Source organism: Bos indicus x Bos taurus, chromosome 1 (assembly GCF_003369695.1).
Source record: "Bos indicus x Bos taurus breed Angus x Brahman F1 hybrid chromosome 1, Bos_hybrid_MaternalHap_v2.0, whole genome shotgun sequence".
Taxonomy (NCBI): Eukaryota; Metazoa; Chordata; class Mammalia; order Artiodactyla; family Bovidae; genus Bos; species Bos indicus x Bos taurus.
Window position 1 is genome coordinate 49,420,459 of NC_040076.1, and position 18,567 is coordinate 49,439,025.

Consider the following 18,567-nt stretch of genomic DNA (forward strand, 5'->3'; position numbering starts at 1 on the left):
GTTTCCCCATCTATTGCCATGAAGTGATGGGACTGGATGACATGATCTTAGTTTTCTTAATGTTGTACTTGTACTAAAATAAGTACCAAGTGGTAGAAGAAAGAAAGAACAAAACAAAACACTGTACATGGATTTGGCATATGGGCCAATAGCCACAGTCAATCCAAGAGCCTCAGGTGTCTGGGGAATCAGCTCACAGGTAACATCAATAGCACATTCTCCAACCCTCCCAGGATCCCATCTTCTTCTACGGTACAATGAAGGTACATGTTTCTTTTACCCTAGGGACAGCTCTGCTACTGACGTTTGGAGGATTACAGAGTCGAAGGGGGTAACCTTTGTAGGGCCAGTTTCACAGTGTGAGACCTGAGACCATGCTCAGAAGGGCCCTGTGATTGTTTTAATGCTCTATTGTGTCATCTTGAAATTTTTAATAATTTTTGGAAAATGAATTCTACATATTCACTTTACAATGTACAGTGAAAAGTATGTAGCCAATCTTGGGTCTCAGTTTGAAGTTCATGTATTACCTATGTTTTTGCTTCATTTACACTGAATTGCTAAGTTTTATCCACATTAATTGTTTCAGCTTAGGGATAGGGGTAAGGGTAAAGGTAAGAAGCGAGACCCTTAGCTGCCCGTACAGTACCACTCAGTATCAAGTCATCCATATTGCATACTGCATCCCCTTTTATCCCTTTAATCCAATGTATGCTAACGGTGAGAAAATGCCTTAATCTTCAACAGACTGATACTCCCATTTTTATAGGAAACTGATTCACTTCAGTGAGTTTCATTCAAGCCATGAAAAAAACATTCAACTAAGCCATTTCCCCTGGTCCTTGAGACCGCCTGTCACACATAGAAACACAATCTGGTGAGAGAGGCTTCATGCTTGATAAGTTATCTTCTGCAGGTGGCCGAGGGCTACTAGTTGGTATCTGAACATACCGGAGCTGCTTAATACACCTACTTGTGTTTCACAGTCCCTGAAGTGCTGAAATAAAACACTATATGCCCAATTAAACAGCTATTTCCTGGATATTTTTAATTCAGAGGGCAGAAACTTTATTCTAATTCAGTTTTTCTTAAACTTTCCAATACAAGAACCACTTCAGTAAAACAAAGTCTACATCTTCTTACCAACACCACCTCAATAGTCATGGAGCATTTATTCTCACAACCATTGTAATTTAAACTATAGATGAAAATCTATTTATCCCATTTTCTCTGGAAAATATACATTAAGGAAATCTATTTTTATTTGTATTTTTATGCTTGCCACCTGGCAATATTAAGTATCTAAGAGAAATTCACAGAATTCTCAGAGAACCACGAATGAAACATCTTTCATATATGATATCTGGATGGAAAGAATACATTCTGAATTACCCTGTAAGCTGTGGAGAGTAATCAAACATTGATTACTATTCTAAGAGTGATTATATTTAGTTATTTTTCCAGAAAAGTGCACTTGTAAGAAATGTCAATGAGACATTGAACAGTTTATTTAAAGTCATGTAATTGTTTTGTATGCTGGAACATAAGCTCTACACTGAACAAAAAAGAAAGGATATTTGAGAGTTGTGGTAAGGTCTCCTTGTGATGAAGATTCTGTGGCACAGGTTATGTAAAATACTTAAAACATTATCACAAGGAATATAGCTTCTATAGCTCAGGAGTCCAGGAATGACTTACCTGGATCCTATCTGGGTCTTCAACACAGATTTTCACAAGGCTGCAATGTGATGAGATTGGGCTGCCTTCTCATCTGAAGGCTCAATTGGGAAAAGATATGCTTCCAAGCTTATTTCTCCTTGCTTGCCTTTATCTATGTACAAGCACTGAATCTATTAGTGTCTACTAGGAGAAGGTAATATATTAAGGAATAAGTTGAATTAGTTTAAGCTTTTCAATATTCAGGTAAATGAAAGTCCAGAAGTAGTGGGTGGTATAGGGATGAAACAAAGTTTATGGTTAGTTTGATGTACTATTAGACTCTTTTACTAAGGAGTATGTACACAAGGGAAGTGCTTAAGAGGGTCCCAGAGTATAAACAGAATGGCAAAATGCCCCTGAATGCTGGAGAGAGATATATAGATATATTATCAAGGTGTGTGTTAAGGGGGTGAAGCAGGAGCAGAAAGGGAAAGTACTTTGTCATTATTCCCTCTTCATAGTCCCCCCGCCCCCCACCGCAAGAGTCAGTCCAGACTGAGATTTTAACGTAAACTCATCATAAGGAATATGTGTGACACCTGTCAAGACAGGCAAGGTGTACTTGCTGGTTGCTCTGAGTTGAGTCTAGGAGGTGAGGCAAGGTCAAAAGATCAGTCACTACCTTAGAAGAACCTTTCTTTAGTAGTCATGTCAGTAGAACACAGTAATGGCTCATGTATAAGTATTACATATAAGGACAAAGACTTTCATGCCTATAATCTCTTTTAATCCTCAGAGACCTGTGTGGATATTACCATGTGGCAGACACACCCAAAGGTGACCCCCCAGTGAGTCATGCTTTTGTATAATCACCCCCTCCCCCTAGGTAGAGCTAGAGTCTCTGGCTTGCCTCTCACAATAAAATGCAGTAAAAGTGATGGAAGTCATGCTTGCTTAGGTTATGTTAGATGTCACTCCTGTAATTATTTTATATGAGATTCTGCATTAGTAGAATAGATCTAGAGTATCTCCTTGCTTGTTTGATGAAGTAAACAGCCATGTTGAGGTGGTCCTTATAGTAAGAACTTACGGATTGTATCTGGGACTTCCCAGGTGCTGCTCTTGGTAAAGAATCTTCCTGCAATGCAGGAGACACAGGTTTGATCCCTGGGTCTGGAATTTCCCCTGGAGGAGGGCACTGCAACCCACTCCAGTATTCTTGCCTGGAGAATCCCATGGACAGAGGAGCCTGGTGGGTTACAGTACACAGGGCTGCAAAGAGTCAGATGTGACTGAAGCGACAGCACATCAATGCACAGGTAGCCTCTAGGAATTGCCATTATGAAGGATAATCAACAGTGAATAGCCAACAGAAATTTGTGGTCTTCAATTATACAATCTCAAGGAAACCATCTCTGCTACTAAACCCAGTAAGACTGGAATCATGTCTATCCCTAGTCAGCATCCAGATGAGAATTCAGCCCTGCCAGTACCTTAACTGCAGACTTGTATAACCCTGAGCAAGGGATCCTGCTAAGTTAGGCCCAGACTCCTGATTTACAGAAACTGTGAAATGATACATTGGTGCTCTTCTAAACCAACAAGTTGTGATTTTTTTTTAATCCTTTAATAAAAAGATAATAAAACATTGTATTTTATAATAGGACTTAGATATCAGATAGGTTAAGTATCCTCATCCACCTGGAAACAGGGATCACACCTACATCTGTCCAGGAGCCAAGTCTGTGTTTCTTCGATTCTAACCAACACGAACATCAGGCGGTAAATACTCACTCTTTTCCCTGAAACCCCAATCTCTAAGTTTCCTACATTTATCTTGCTTTTTCTTCAGCTTCTCAAATTTTAGTCATCCTTTACGAGATCTTACCCTCCACCTCTACTCTTCATAACTGTCTGCTCAGCCCAGGCCCAGAATTAAGCTTTGGGTGATGTTGATTTGGTTAAAACCTGAAACTATTCCAGATTTTTTTAATGGCTTATCCTTTGTCCTTAGAACAATCGTAGAATATAAATTTGAAAGGTTGTTAACTCAATTTGTGTTCTAAGATACAAAATTTATCATAAATCCTTATAAAGTTTTTATCCTGGAAAGGAGGAATTTTCAAAACTAGAGTTTCTTTCAAGTTTTGGACAGAATTAATGCTTTTTTAGAGTTACATTTTTGCAGTTTTGAGGAAGGAACTAAATATTTTTTACTTTTTTATTTTAAATAATAGTTGATTAGCAATGTTATACTAGTTTCAGGCACACAGCAAAGTGATTCAGTTATGCATATATATGCATGTATTCTTCAAATTTTTTTCTCTCTTTAGGTTGTTGTATAATATTGAGCAGGGTTTCCTATGCTATACAGTAGATTCTTGTTGATTATCCATTCAAATATATCAGTGTGTACATGTCAACTTCAAACTCTCTCACTATCTCTCCCCCTAGCCCTTCCTTTCTGATAACCATAAGTTCAAGGAACTGAATAATTGACCAAAATATATTGTACGTCATTAGTGGCTTAATGTTGGGGTCTTCTCATAATTCATATGTTGAAGCCTTGACATCCAGTATAGCTGTATTTGCTTTTACAGAAATAATCAAGGTCAAATGAGATCATGACCACGGCCCTGATTTGATAGGATTAGTGTTCATATAAGAGACAACGGGGATCTCACTCACTCTCTCTCTCTGTGTGCACCAAGGAAAGGCCATGTGAAGACATAATGAGAAGGTGGCTGTCTGCAAGCCAGAAAGAGAGTCCTCACAAGAAACTGACTCCTACCACCACCTTGCTTTTGGACTTTTGAGTCTCTAGAATCATGAGAAAATAAATTTACATGTTTAAGCTACTCAGTATGTGGTATTTTGTAATGACAACCTGAGGAGACTAATATACACCTTTCATTTAAAAAAAAAAAAAAAAAAAACACTTCAGAATTAGAGTACAAGAAAAGTGAAAGTGAAGTCACTCAGTCATGTCTGACCCTCAGTGACCCCAAGGACTACAACCTTCCAGGCTCCTCCGTCCATGGGATTTTCCAGTCAAGAGTACTGGAGTTGGGTGCCATTGCCTTCTCTGAACATTAAGGCAGATATAGTTAAATCTTATCACAAACTAACTGAAAATCTTCTGTAAAAAAAAAGTTCCCAGAGCACCACCCCATTTAGATTCTGATTTCATAAATCTTGGGAGGAACTCAGTTATCTATATGTTTAGTAGTATGAAGACCAAAGTGCACTAAGTGATTCATTGCTGAGATGCTTGAACCATACATTGAGAGGTATTACTCTAAGTAATCTGAGATCATTGAGGATATCTAAGTATGTATCTCTTGTGGACTGTGATAATGAAATAGGGAAATACTTCATGTAATTCAAATGCACACTTAATTATTTTTCAAGATGAAAGAAGATATTTATTTAGAGCTAATAACTTTCTGAATGTATGCATACCTAGGCATCCATGTTCAAATTGAATAACTGAAATTCTTTCTCTTACAATAAAACAACAAAAATGTAATTCACATTAATTTTTTCTGTTCTAGTTGCATATTTGTTTTATCCCCACAGAAAATACACAAGGAAATATTCTTTTTCATGGTTATTTTACAAAGTTAATATACACTTAGCATTACAGAAAAGAATCCCAGACCTAGGAAACTGAATAAGAAACAGATGTTTGGAAATTAGTGAGATCTAAAATGCAGCCTACCTTCATTGCTATTATAAAGAGACCCACATCAGGACCCCTGTTGTGGCTATATGCTCTTAACAGAAGTTTCATTTGGATTTTTTTCCAGTAATAAAACCCAAGTCAGGAAGTTTTCAAGCTGCTGATACTCCTACAAAGACTATGGATTCTTTTAGGCAAGTGTTATTCTGAAAATACCTGTTCCATTCAAAAGATTGCTGCAGGGCACCAAAGCAATAGAAATTTTTTAAGCCCTGCTGTCCCTATCATACCCCGTCTGGTGCCCAGCATGATATTCCATAAACAAATATATAAGCTACTAGCTAAAGAAGTGTTCCTTTTAAAAACTTATTATTTACTAAACCTGAGGTGTGTCTCAGAACATTACCTACTCATGTCCTTCAAATCTTCAGCCTATAGATTCTTAGCTGAGAGGACAACTTTGAGTATATTAAGACCTACTTTGCTGAAACTCCATTGGGTTGATCCTTCTAAAAGAGGTAACTGTCAAGCCAAAATAAAGACATCCTTCTTATGCGCTGATATCCAATTGGGTTTAAGAACCATACGATTTTGGTGTCCTGATTTTCTGAAAGAAAAGTACTAGTTTAAGGCAATCAATGGGCTTCCCATGTGGTGCTGGTGCTAAAGAACCCATCTGCCAACGCAGGAGAACTAAGAGACACAGGTTCCACCCTGGGGTTAGGAAGATCCCTTGGAGGAGGGCATGGCAACTCACTCCAGTATTTTTGCCTAAAAAATCCCATAGACAGAGGAGCCTGGTGGGCTACAGTCCACAGGATCACAAAGAGTTAGACACAACTGAAGCGACTTAGCATGCCCACCAAAGGCAATTAATGATACAATCAGTCAGAAGCCCAGGCAAAGTGAAGGAATACGGCAGGCAGACATAACAAACCATAAAGACTTAATTTTCCCCACCTTCAGAAAAAATTTTAAGTTTTTGAAAATAGTTTTAGAAAATGCAGACCTAGACAAAATAAACTTGAAGATTAAAACAATTAACATTCTTTTACTATTTTGTATATTTTTTTAAACAATGTCAGGAACTAGTTTTTTTCCTTTACTTTTTGTTTGCTTTCTTTTACCTGTGATCAGTACTCTTCTTAGATTGCAGGTTTTTGTGATTTAAATGTAGTCCTAAATTTCTTTTTCTTTTCTTTTTTAAATAAGTTTGAACTCCCCTTTTTTCCTCTGGTCAAATCTCCTATACACAACCACCCCTACACATTGTACTACTGCTTTACTATGTTACATCACTACTCCAATGATAATTCACTGATCAGTTAACAAAAGCCACCTGGTTGGTCACGTTCTGTAAAAATAATCTCCTCCCAAATTTGAGATGACCATTTAAACGTAATTTTTATTAACTTACTTGTGACTTTAAGATATTTCTCCCCACAATAAGAATAACTGTAAAACAAGCAAACTAGATCCTAACTGTAAGAAAGTGATTAAGATAGTCTCTCTATAGTCCAAAATGCTGTGGTTAATGCTTCTGAACAGAGGTATATTGTCTCTCTGGAGCTATAGCGCCACATCATTTTTCTCAAAAACTTACTTGATGAAACAATGTTTTTACAATATGATAACAGCTATTAAGGAAATAAAGACATTTGAGAAATACTGTTGCAGTAAAAATTTATCAGATGTATACAATCTAAAATTTATCTTGGAATAGGTAAGACGTACAGAAATATGTAGTGCTTCAAAAATTTTGTGTTATGCCTATACAAGGACTATGCTAACATTCTGTTCCTTTGAATATTTTTGGTATATGTGCTAACTGAGCAAGCACAAGTGATTTACTTTTTGTAAGGCATTGCAGATCATTGGACACACTAATATATTTTTTAATTTCCAATGGGAGGAAGGGAATGCAGCCAAATATATTTGACCAAAAATTCCACCCCCCATTCCCTCATTTATTGCCCTACTGGCTTCCCCCTAGAAACCTTCCTTTGAAAAATGCTGTGCACAGCTGAGAAAATCCACTCCAGACAGGACCTTCACAATATGATATGTCAAAGGAAACACCAAAAGCACAAGCCAGTATATTGGAACTTTGGAGTCAAACAGAATTGGCTTATAATTCATTTGTCCATTATATAACTTGCCGAATTACTTGAGGATGTTTTTCAAATCTCTCAGAAATATAAGCTCTGCATCTTTGAAATGGAGGAGACAATGCTATGCATCTTGTTGACAAAATTTCCACAAGTCCTTGTACGTAATCATACCATTCATAAAGCACCTACTAAATGGTATAGTCAGCTTACAGCATATTAGTAAGGATAACAGTAAGTCAAAAAATTAGATTACACATTATTGGTTGTGAAATCTTGGTGGATTTAAGCAAATGCTCACTTTTTTATAGAAAATTTGTGATCATTTTTAAACAAGTGTTTTTTCCTGAGTTTTAAGGTCCTTTAAAACAGAGGTCATGTTCATCTTTCCTTGTATCTGAAAAATAGTAGCTAATCAATTCTGATAAAATTCATTGAAAAATATTATGTCACAATGTCTGGCCAATCCTTAACAACTATTCATGCCTAATACAACAAATTTTCATCTGTTATGAAATTATGAATAATATGTTAGAATAATTTATTAGTCAATTTATATATATAATCACAATTTAAAATCTAATTTTCATGAAGTTCAATAATTATTGAATGCAATTCATCAGTTCCTTTACAGATTGATATGTAAATATCTGTCTCTATAGGGTACAATTATAAAGTGGAAGCAGATTCTATCAAAAGCAAGTTTCTGTGATTTAGAAGCACATATAACTTTTTTAAACAATGTATTCACTGCCTTACGTTTAAGATAGATGGCTTTTTAATGTGATCATTTGGTAGAAATTCAGACTTATGAAGAAAGTAGGGAAAACCATTAGACCATTCAGGTATGACCTAAATCAAATCCTTTATGATTATACAGTGGATGTGACAAATAGATTCAAGGGATTAGATCTGATACACAGAGTGCCTGAAGAACTATGGATAGAAGTTCATGACATTGTACAGGAGGCAGTGATCAAGACCATCCCCTAGTAAAAGAAATGCAAAAGGGCAAAATGATTGTCTGAGGAGGCCTTACAAATAGCTGTGAAAAAAAGAGAAGTGGAAGGCAAAGGAGAAAAGAAAAGATACAGCCATTTGAATGTGAGTTCCAAAAAGTAGCAAGGGGAGATAAGAAAGCATTCCTCAGCTATCAATGCAAAGAAATAGAGGAAAAGAATAGACTGGGAAAGACTAGAGATCTCTTCAAGAAAATCTGAGATACCAAGGGGATATTTCATGCAAAGATGGGCACAATAAGGACAGAAATTGTATGGACCTAACAGAAGCAAAAGATATTAAGAAGAAGTGGCAAGAATACACAGAAGAACTATACAAAAAAGATCTTCATGACCCAGATAACCACGATGGTGTCATCACCATTCTAGAGCCAGACATCCTGGAATGCAAAGTCAAGTGGGCCTTAGGAAGCATCACTACGAACAAAGCTAGTGAGGGGATGGAATTCCAGTTGAGCTATTTCAAATCCTAAAAGACGATGCTGTGAAAGTACTGCACTCAGTATGCTAACAAATTTGGAAAACTCAGCAGTGGTTACAGGACTGGAAAAGGTCAGTTTTCATTCCAATCCCAAAGAAAGACAATGCCAAAGAATGCTCAAACTACCACACAATTGCACTCATCTCACACGCTAGCAAGTTCAGTTCAGTCTCTCAGACGTGTTCAACCCTTTGCAACCCCATAAACTGCAGCACACCAGGCCTCCCTCTCCATCACCAACTCCTGGAGTCCACCCAAACCCGTGTCCATTGAGTTGGTGATGCCATCCAACCACCTCATTCCCTGTCGTCCCCTTTTCCTCCTGCCCTCAATCTTTCTCAGCATCAGAGTCTTTTTAAATGAGTCAGCTCTTCACATCAGGTGTCCAAAGTATTGGAGTTTCAGTTTCAAAATCAATCCTATCAATGAACACCCAGGACTGATCTCCTTTAGGATGGACTGGTTGGATCTCCTTGCAGTCCAGGGGACTCTCAAGAGTCTTCTCCAACACCACAGTTCAAAAGCATCAATTCTTTGGCGCTCAGCTTTTTTTATAGTCCAACTCATCCATACATGACCACTGGAAAAACCATAGCCTTTACTAAAGGGACCTTTGTTGACAAAATAATGTCTCTGCTTTTTAATATGCTAGCAAAGTAATGCTCAAAATTCTCCAAGTGAGGCTTCAACAGTATGTGAATCAAGAACTTCCAGATGTTCAACTGGATTTAGAAAATGCAGAGGAACCAGAGGTCCAATTGCCAACATCCTTTGGATCATCGAGAAAGGAAGAAAGTTCCAGAAAAACATCTACTTCTGCTTTATTGACTAAGCCAAAGCCTTTGACTATGTGGATCACAACAAACGGTGGAAAATCTTCAAGAGATGGGAATACCAGACCACCTGACCTGCCTCCTGAGAAATCTGTATGCAGGTCAAGAAGCAGCAATTAGAACTGGACATGAAACAACAGACTGGTTCCAAATCGGGAAAGGAGTACGTCAAGACTATGTATTGTCACCCTGCTTATTTAACTTATATGCAGAATACATCATGCTAGATGCCGGGCTGGATGAAGCACAAGCTGGAATCAAGATTGTTGGGAGAAATATCAATAACCTCTGATATGCAGATGATACCTCCTTTATGACAAAAAGCAAAGAAGAATTAAAAAGCCCCTTTAGGAAAATGAAGGATGAGAGTGAAAAAGTTGGCTTAAAACTCAACATTCAGAAAATGAAGATCATGGCATCTGGTCCCATCACTTCATGGCAAATAAATGGGTAAACAGTGGAAACAGTGACAGGCTTTATTTTCTTGGGCTCCAAAATCACTTCAGATGGTGACTGCAGCCATGAAATTAAAAGATGCTTGCTCCTTGGAAGAAAAGCTATGACTAACCTAGACAGCATATTAAAAAGCAGAGACATTACTTTGTCAACAAAATTCCATCTAGTCAAAGCTATGGCTTTTCCAGTAGCCATGTATGGATGTGAGAGTTGGACTATAAAGAAAGCTGCATGCTGAAGAATTGATACTTTTGAACTGTGGTGTTGGAGAAGACTCTTGACAGTCCCTTGGACAGCAAGGAGGTCCAACCAGTCCATTCTAAAGGAAATCAGTCCTGAATATTCATGGAAGGCCCAATGCTGAAGCTGAAATTCCAATACTTTGGCCACCTAATGCAAAGAACTGATTCATTTGAAAAGACCCTGATGCTGGGAAAGGTTGAAGGCGGGAGAAAGGGTCGACAGAGGATGAGATATTTGGATGGCATCACCGACTTAATGTAAATGAGTTTGAGCAAGCTCCAGGAGTTTGTGAAGAACAGGGAAGCCTGGCATGCTGCAGTCCATGGGGTCTCACAGTCAGACATGACTGAGCAACTGAACTGAACTGAACAATATTAATTTCAAAAAGTTTCAGTCATCAAATTTTCATAAGTTAACTGCCACAAATAACCACTAACTATACGTCTCTGAAAGTGTCATCACTAAATATCAAAAAGCATGGTTTTCAGATGATCACTGATGCTTATGTATTCAGTGTCTACAAACCATACCTAACTATTGACAGGAGGGTAACATGATGCTCAGTAAGATAGTGAAAAATAGAACTTAAACACTTATAGAGAGAAATTTGAATACTACAGTCTAATCCTTCAACTTTGAGTTCTAGGCATTTTCAGAGACTTCAGATTAAGGTTCAAAAATTTCAGCACACTGGGACCGAAGATTCGCAGGAGATAACATGACTTCCATACACAGAGACAGATCCAGCAACAGAACATGTAACTTGTGCGGTCATTCAGGGATCTTACATTTGGTTCAATAGTCTGCTCTTACTGTTTTGAAACTCATAATTTTAACTTTAAACTTGTGTTGTAAATAAAATCCAATGGGACAACAGAGCACACAGATGGGAAGAGGAGATACACTAAGTGCAAATACAAGCCAAGGTCAGAAACCCTGGTGGGCAGCATGCACACTAAGCAGGTGACCTGGCCACATGGTGCTCAATCTGGGCCAGTTCGTGGCACCACGGGGCTCCAAGAAACCAGTTTGGGCTGGGTATTGGATACACAGACTGGTGGCAATAATAGCAGCAATGGTAGCTGAAGCAAGAACACCAGCAGCAGTGGTGGGGCACCAGCCTGTCCATGCATTCGCTGCCACAGCCAGTCCCTGCCACATCTGCACAAATCACAAAGAGTAACTCTGCAGTCAGCTCCTGTTACAAGAACTGTCAGTACTCCTGCTGTAAACTTTGTCACTGAATTATAACAAATCACAAGTGTACACATGAATATTGCAATACATAACAGCAAACTATTAGAATTCTTCAGAGGATTTAAACTCAGGTTTTGAATACTGCTGCAATCTTGCAAAGCATATACCCATAGACATAGAAATTGATTTTGAAAATGTCACATTTGATGAAAAAGAAGACTATTTTCATGTGAAGTTTCAAATGAACCATTTATAAAGAAGATACTTTTAAATTAGTTTTTCTTATAATTGAAGACACAGTGAGAAAAAGCATAAACATTTTGAATTATAAACAAAGCATGAAGTTGTTTGTTTTTCTGTGTAACTTCCAAAAGCTTTTGTTTTTCTGTGTAACTTCCACAAGTTACAGGAAATGTTAAAGATACGTTAAAAAGACATTGTACAAGTTACAATTAAAATTAGACACACATGAAACTGCTTCTTATGAAAAATTAAATAATTTTAGGAAAATTATTTTTCAGGAAAATATAAAAAATTATATTTTCAGGAATCAGCTCTATGTTGCTGCTGCTGCTAAGTCGCTTCAGTCGTGTCCGACTCTGTGCGACCCCAGAGATGGCAGCCCACCAGGCTCCCCCGTCCCTGGGATTCTCCAGGCAAGAACACTGGAGTGGGTTGCCATTTCCTTCTCCAATGCATGAAAGTGAAAAGTGAAAGTGAAGTCGCTCAGTCGTATCCGACTCTTAGCGACCCCATGGACTGCAGCCTACCAGGCTCCTCTGCTCAGGGGATTTTCCAGGCAAGAGGACGGGAGTGGGGTGCCATTGCCTTCACCAATCAGCTCTATACTAAAGTGTTTATTTTAAAATAATTATTGGAAAGTTCCTCCATCTGTAGTAACAACTGTAGCAGCAAAAATAAAAATTATCAAAAAATATTTAATAATTATTTATAGTTGATATTACTTTCATTTATGTAGATTAAAAATAAAGTTGCTAAAAGTACAAATTTGATGACCTAATAAAGTTTGGAAAACCAAGTCAGAAAAATCAAAATATAACATTAGTAAAATACTATCAATATATATATAATTACATGTAATAAAGTATCATTATATATCATGATCATAAACTGTGAGACTAAATTTATTTTTTCTGTAATTTTTGTTTGTTATTACTCATGTATCTCTACTAAACCTGCTACATTTTATAAGCAACACAATTTTTTTAAAACAAAAAAACTTGGAGTTCCCTGGTTGTCCAGTGGTTGGGAATCCACCTGCTAATGTGGCAGGCAAGAGTTGAATCCCTCATCTAGGAAGATCCCACCTGCTGTACAGTAATTAAGCCCATATGCCACAATTACTAATGCCGGCATGCCTTAGAGTTGGTGTTCCCCAACGAAAGAGCCCACTGCAATGAGAAGCCTGTGCACCAGGAGGAATAGTAGCCCTGCTCACCGCAACTAGAGAAAGCCCATTCATAGTAACAAAGACACAGAGAAACCAAAAATAAATAAATACATAAAACAAGAAGGATTTATATTTTAGTATCGTACTGAATATTTTATTTCCTGCATTTTAAATAAAGGGCTCTGAATTTCATTTTTACTGGGGCCCACAAATTGTGTATTCAGCCCTGTATACAGATATTTTAATTCGTGTCCACCTATCCCACTCCAATACTCCTGCCTGGAAAATCCTGTGGATGGAGGAGCCTGGTAGGCTACAGTCCATGGGGTCCCGAGGAGTCGGACATGACTAAGCGACTTCACTTTCACTTTTCATTTTCATGCATTGGACAAGGAAATGGCAACCCACTCCAGTATTCTTGCCTGGAGAATCTCAGAGATGGGGGAGCCTGGTGGGCTGCCGTCTATGGGGTCACACAGAGTCGGACACGACTTAAGTGACTTAGCAGCAGCAGCAGACTCGACTAAGGAGCAGCAGCATTCTTGCTATCTGACTTATTTCACTAACTTCTAAATTCTCCTGGTTCATCAAAAAAAAAAAATTTTGTAGTTTAATTTATTTATTCATTTCTAATTTATTTATTTTTAATTGAAGGATAACTGCTTTATCGTATTGTGTTGGTTTCTACCAAACATCAACATGAATCAGCCATAGGTTTACCTGTGTCTGCTCCCACTATCACTCTTCAAAAATTTTGGAGTTTTTAACCTGGCATGGTTACCCTAAGATAAAATGATAGATATTATAAACTAACTTCAAGCAAGGCACATGATATTTTCAAAATTTTAATTTATTCACCTGTAAATTTGGTTGATGAGTTATAGATTGTAACCTCTAGTGTTCCACCAAATATAGATACTATAAATAGTAAAATATATTCTATATCTTTTTAAATACCTTTGGTATGTTTTTTTTGCAAAGTTGTTATGCAAATCAGTATATCTAAATCTCTATGGAGTCTTGTAGAATTTTATTTAACCCAAAATTGCACAAATATCTGTCCATGGGGCCTTAATCATATAATACTGGCTACTCTCTATGGGCTAGTGTTTCCTGGACATTCTGTAAGAAATTTGTATAAACACAAGTCTTTCTTCAGGATTAAATTTAGCTTTTTTTTTTTTTTTTTTTAAGTCATGCTAAATGCTGAGCTGGATGAATCCCAAGCTGGAATCAAGATTGCTGGGAGAAATATCAACAACCTCAGGTATGTATATGATACCACCCTAATGGTAAAAGTGAAGAGGAACTAAAGAGGAACTACCACCTCCTTTTGATGAAGGAGGAGAGTGAAAAGGCTGGCCTAAAATTCAATGTTCAAAAAACTAAGATCATGGCATATGGTCCCATCACTTCATGGCAAATAGATAGGAAAACAATGGAAACAGTGACAGACTTTATTTTCCTGGGCTCCACAATCACTGTGGATGGTGACTGCAGCTGCAAAATTATAAGATGCTTGATCCTTGCAAGAAAAGCTATGACAAATCTACACAGCGTATTATAAAGCAGAGACATCACTTTTCTGACAAAGGTCTGTATAGTCAAAACTATGTTTTTTTTCCAGTAGTCATGTAGGGACATGAGAGTTAGACCATAAATAAGGCTGAGCACTGAAGAGTTGATGCTTTCAAATGGTGGTGCTGGAGAAGACTCTTGAGTGTCCCCTGGACAGCAAGGAGATCAAACCAGTCAATCCTAAAGGAAATCAAACCTCCAAATCAATCAGTTGGAAGGACTGATGCTGAAGCTGAAGCTCCAATACTTTAGCAACCTGATGGGAAGAACTGACTCATTAGAAAATACCCTGATGCTGGGAAAGATTGAGGGCAGAAGGAGAAAGGGGTGACAGAGCATGAGATGGTTGGATGACATCACCAGCTCAATGGACATGAGTTTGAGCAAGCTCCTGGAGACAGTGAAAGACAGGGCAGCCTGTGTGCTGCAGTCCATGGGGTCTCAAAGAGTTGGACACAGCAGGGATGGAAGAAAAGGTCAAAATGCTTCAGGATACAGGCTAATTTTTATGCTGCTCAGCTAGGATGGGTATTTGTTTTTGCTAGTTTCTGATAAACCAAACTTGAAAAACATTTACGCATATATGGATTTCCAACCATTAAACTAAACCAAAAATATGTTTTGTTTTTTTTTCCCTGTCAACACTTCAAGTTTCAGGGAAGAAACACAGAGAGAAAATCTTGCCAGTAACTCAGTTATTTTTCTTTATAGGATACATGCTAAAATTATAACCTTTTAATGAAAGGTTGAAAGTGAAAGTTTTAATCACCCAGTTGTGTTCAACTCTTTGCAACCCCATGGGATTCTCCAGGCAAGAGTACTGGAGTGGATTACCATTCCTTTCTCCAGGGGATCTTCCCAAATCAGGTATTGAACCCAGGTCTCACTCATTGAAGGCAGATTCTTTAATGTCTGAGCCACCAGGGAAGCTCAGCCAAAGGTTAGGATATATAAACTGTTCATCTGCTATAAATAATCAGATCAGATCAGTCAGATCAGTTGCTCAGTCGTGTCCGACTCTTTGCGACCCCATGAATCTCAGCACACCAGGCCTCCCTGTCCATCACCAAATCCCAGAGTTCACTCAGACTCACGTCCATCGAGTCAGTGATGCCATCCAGCCATCTCATCCTCTGTCGTCCCCTTCTCCTCCTGCCCCCAATTCCTCCCAACATCAGAGTCTTTTCCAATGAGTCAACTCTTCGCATGAGGTGGCCAAAGTACTGGAATTTCAGCTTTAGCATCATTCCTTCCAAAGAAATCCCAGATATAAATAATATGATCACACAAATATGTATTGTAAAAATAACTGTATCTTCGTAAACATTTATAAAAATTTAGAGAGATTGGATAATTTTAAACATATAATCAATGAGTCATATTTACTGTTCTCTCTGATTACTCACAGGATTATTTTTTCAGCAATAGCTTTTCTAAAATAATCAGTCCTCCAGTATTAATGTGGAAAAGGCAGGGTTAATATAGCTTATGAGGGATAACTGGGAAGTCATGCCTTAGCTTGGCTAGATCAGTTTGTTACCAAGTTATGTGGGGGAAATTATTTTAATATTTTTTTATATATTATGTGAAGCTTAAAACAGCTCTTATCTTTTAAAATTACTTTGAAAATTAAGTTGAAACATAAAAACAGAAATAAGATTAAAAGAATAGAGGCAGAAGGAAATTGAGATAAAAGAAGGAATAGATTAAAAACCTAATGTAATATAAAAACCTAGCAGATAAACATCTTTTAATTATGTTCAAAGAGATAAAAGAGAATACAAGATCCATGAAATATATATGGAATGCTATGCTTTTAAAATATAGTAGTGTATATATTTTATTCTTTTATTTTATATATATATATATATATATACAATACATACATGTACAATGAAAGAATAAAATTACTTTTGTAAGAATTTAAATGATAAAAGCAGAAATAAAAAATAAATGAATAAGAGTTATAATATAAACCTGACAACACCACTGAAAAAGTAAAGAAGGAAAAGAAAAGAGAATGGAAAAGATAATTAAAATCAAGAACAATCTGGGAGTTTCTATAGGCAAATAGTTTGATTTTCAGGAATAGTAAGTAAAAGGATAATGGAGGAAAGAAGTAAAAGAAGACATAAATCAAGAAAATTCCCCAAAATTTTCAAAAAGGCAATAATCTTTTAGATTTAAAATATCTGTTAGAACAATAAATTTAAAGAGACTCATACCAAGTCACGGTGACAAATTGCTTCAGAAATGGTGGATGAGTGGAGAAATTAAAACTTTAAAATCTAGAAGCATATAATCTATATGTGGAACAATTGCAGCAATATAGCCTAAGGGAAGAAAAAAAGCATTTTTGCATATCTAAGTTTCCAACAAATGTACCCCCACTGCCTGCAGCTACTAGATTCACCCATCTGAAGATCATAAGGTGCTTCAAGGAACAAAGAAGTGGGAAAAAAAAAAAAGTAACTGATTAAAAGTCACCTTGTAAGCAGAGGACCTAAAGAAAGAAGGAGTGGAATAGAAATCCCCAGGTGGTGGCATGATGCAGTTCTCGGAAAATATCTGTGCATCTGTCTAACAGAACAGACAGTCCAGATCAAAGTAAGCAGACAGTCGTCTTTAGGAAGAATGTCTTTAACAGAAAATATATGGAACTGATAGAATCTTCGTGATATTGGACTATGAGGTGATGTTTCAGGTTTTGGGGAGAATTTGAAATAAATTGGTAATAAGCAAAAAAGAATAATAAGAAATGATGAAAAAAGAGAGGGTACTATCCCCATAAAAATAGATGCACTAAACAGTAATGTAATTATTTAACATTCTATGGATAAAGGGAACAATATTGTCATAGTAAGAAATGTAAACCCTGAATGTTAATTTAACAGAAATTGTGATATGTTTTGGAAGTATGGGGTCAGGGGACAGCAGGAAGGGGTCAAAAGAGAGATACAAGGAAAATAAAACATTGATGTCAATTTAAAGTCAAAAGTTAATACCAAAGTTTAAAAAGCAAAATACACACACACACACACACACACACACACACATATATATATATATATATATGTATATTATATATATATGGACTTCCTTGGTGGTTCAGATGCTAAAGAATCTGCCTGCAATGTAGGAGACCTGGGTTCGATCCCTGGGTTGGAGATACATATATATATCAAAAATTACTTATAATGGTAGAAAAGTAATGGTGAAAAGTAGAATTTGAGGGTAAGGTAAGGTAAAAGAGTCCTATTTTTCTTTATGGGACAAGTAATACTATCTGACAATGTTTAAACTGTGGCTATAAACTATCTGAATAAAATTAAATCTGAAAAATAAAAAGCAATGCCATGCAAACTACTTAGCACAGCTGTGTCCAAAAGTTACTTTTGTGCTTTGTTTTTCTTTTAATCTATCTTGAATATCTCTCTGTAAGAAAATTTTAAACTTAGGGGATTTTCTCCATGCAACCCACATTTATGGAACCTATTTCTTTTAATCTATCATTATTTAAAAAGCACATTTTATATACTGAAGTGTCAATAAAATAAATATTGCAATATCATCTCTTTTACCTTATCTATATGTATGTTTTCAAATTCTTCATGTATACTAATTACCAATAGATCTTATTAAAATGTAGAATCTGATTCCGGAGACTTGAGGTGGCGCCTAAGATCCTTTATCATAAACAAATGCTCAGATGATATTGATGTTGATGTTTCCTGGACTATACCTGAACTAGCAATACAGATCCATACCATTTTTCCTCTTCACACTGAAAATAAGTTTAATATATTTATTCCATTTCAAAAGGACTTAATAATCAAATAAATTTTGGAAATTTTAGGTTATACATTAACTTCATGATTCGCCAGGATTTTCAAAGATGCT

The 18,567-nt window shown here is 36.8% G+C and overlaps 1 pseudogene; it reads left to right on the top strand.

Moving 5' to 3' along the window:
- The first annotated feature begins 257 nt into the window (after nucleotides 1-257).
- LOC113897669 overlaps nucleotides 258-18,567 on the top strand; it is a 97,211-nt pseudogene continuing 78,901 nt past the window's right edge.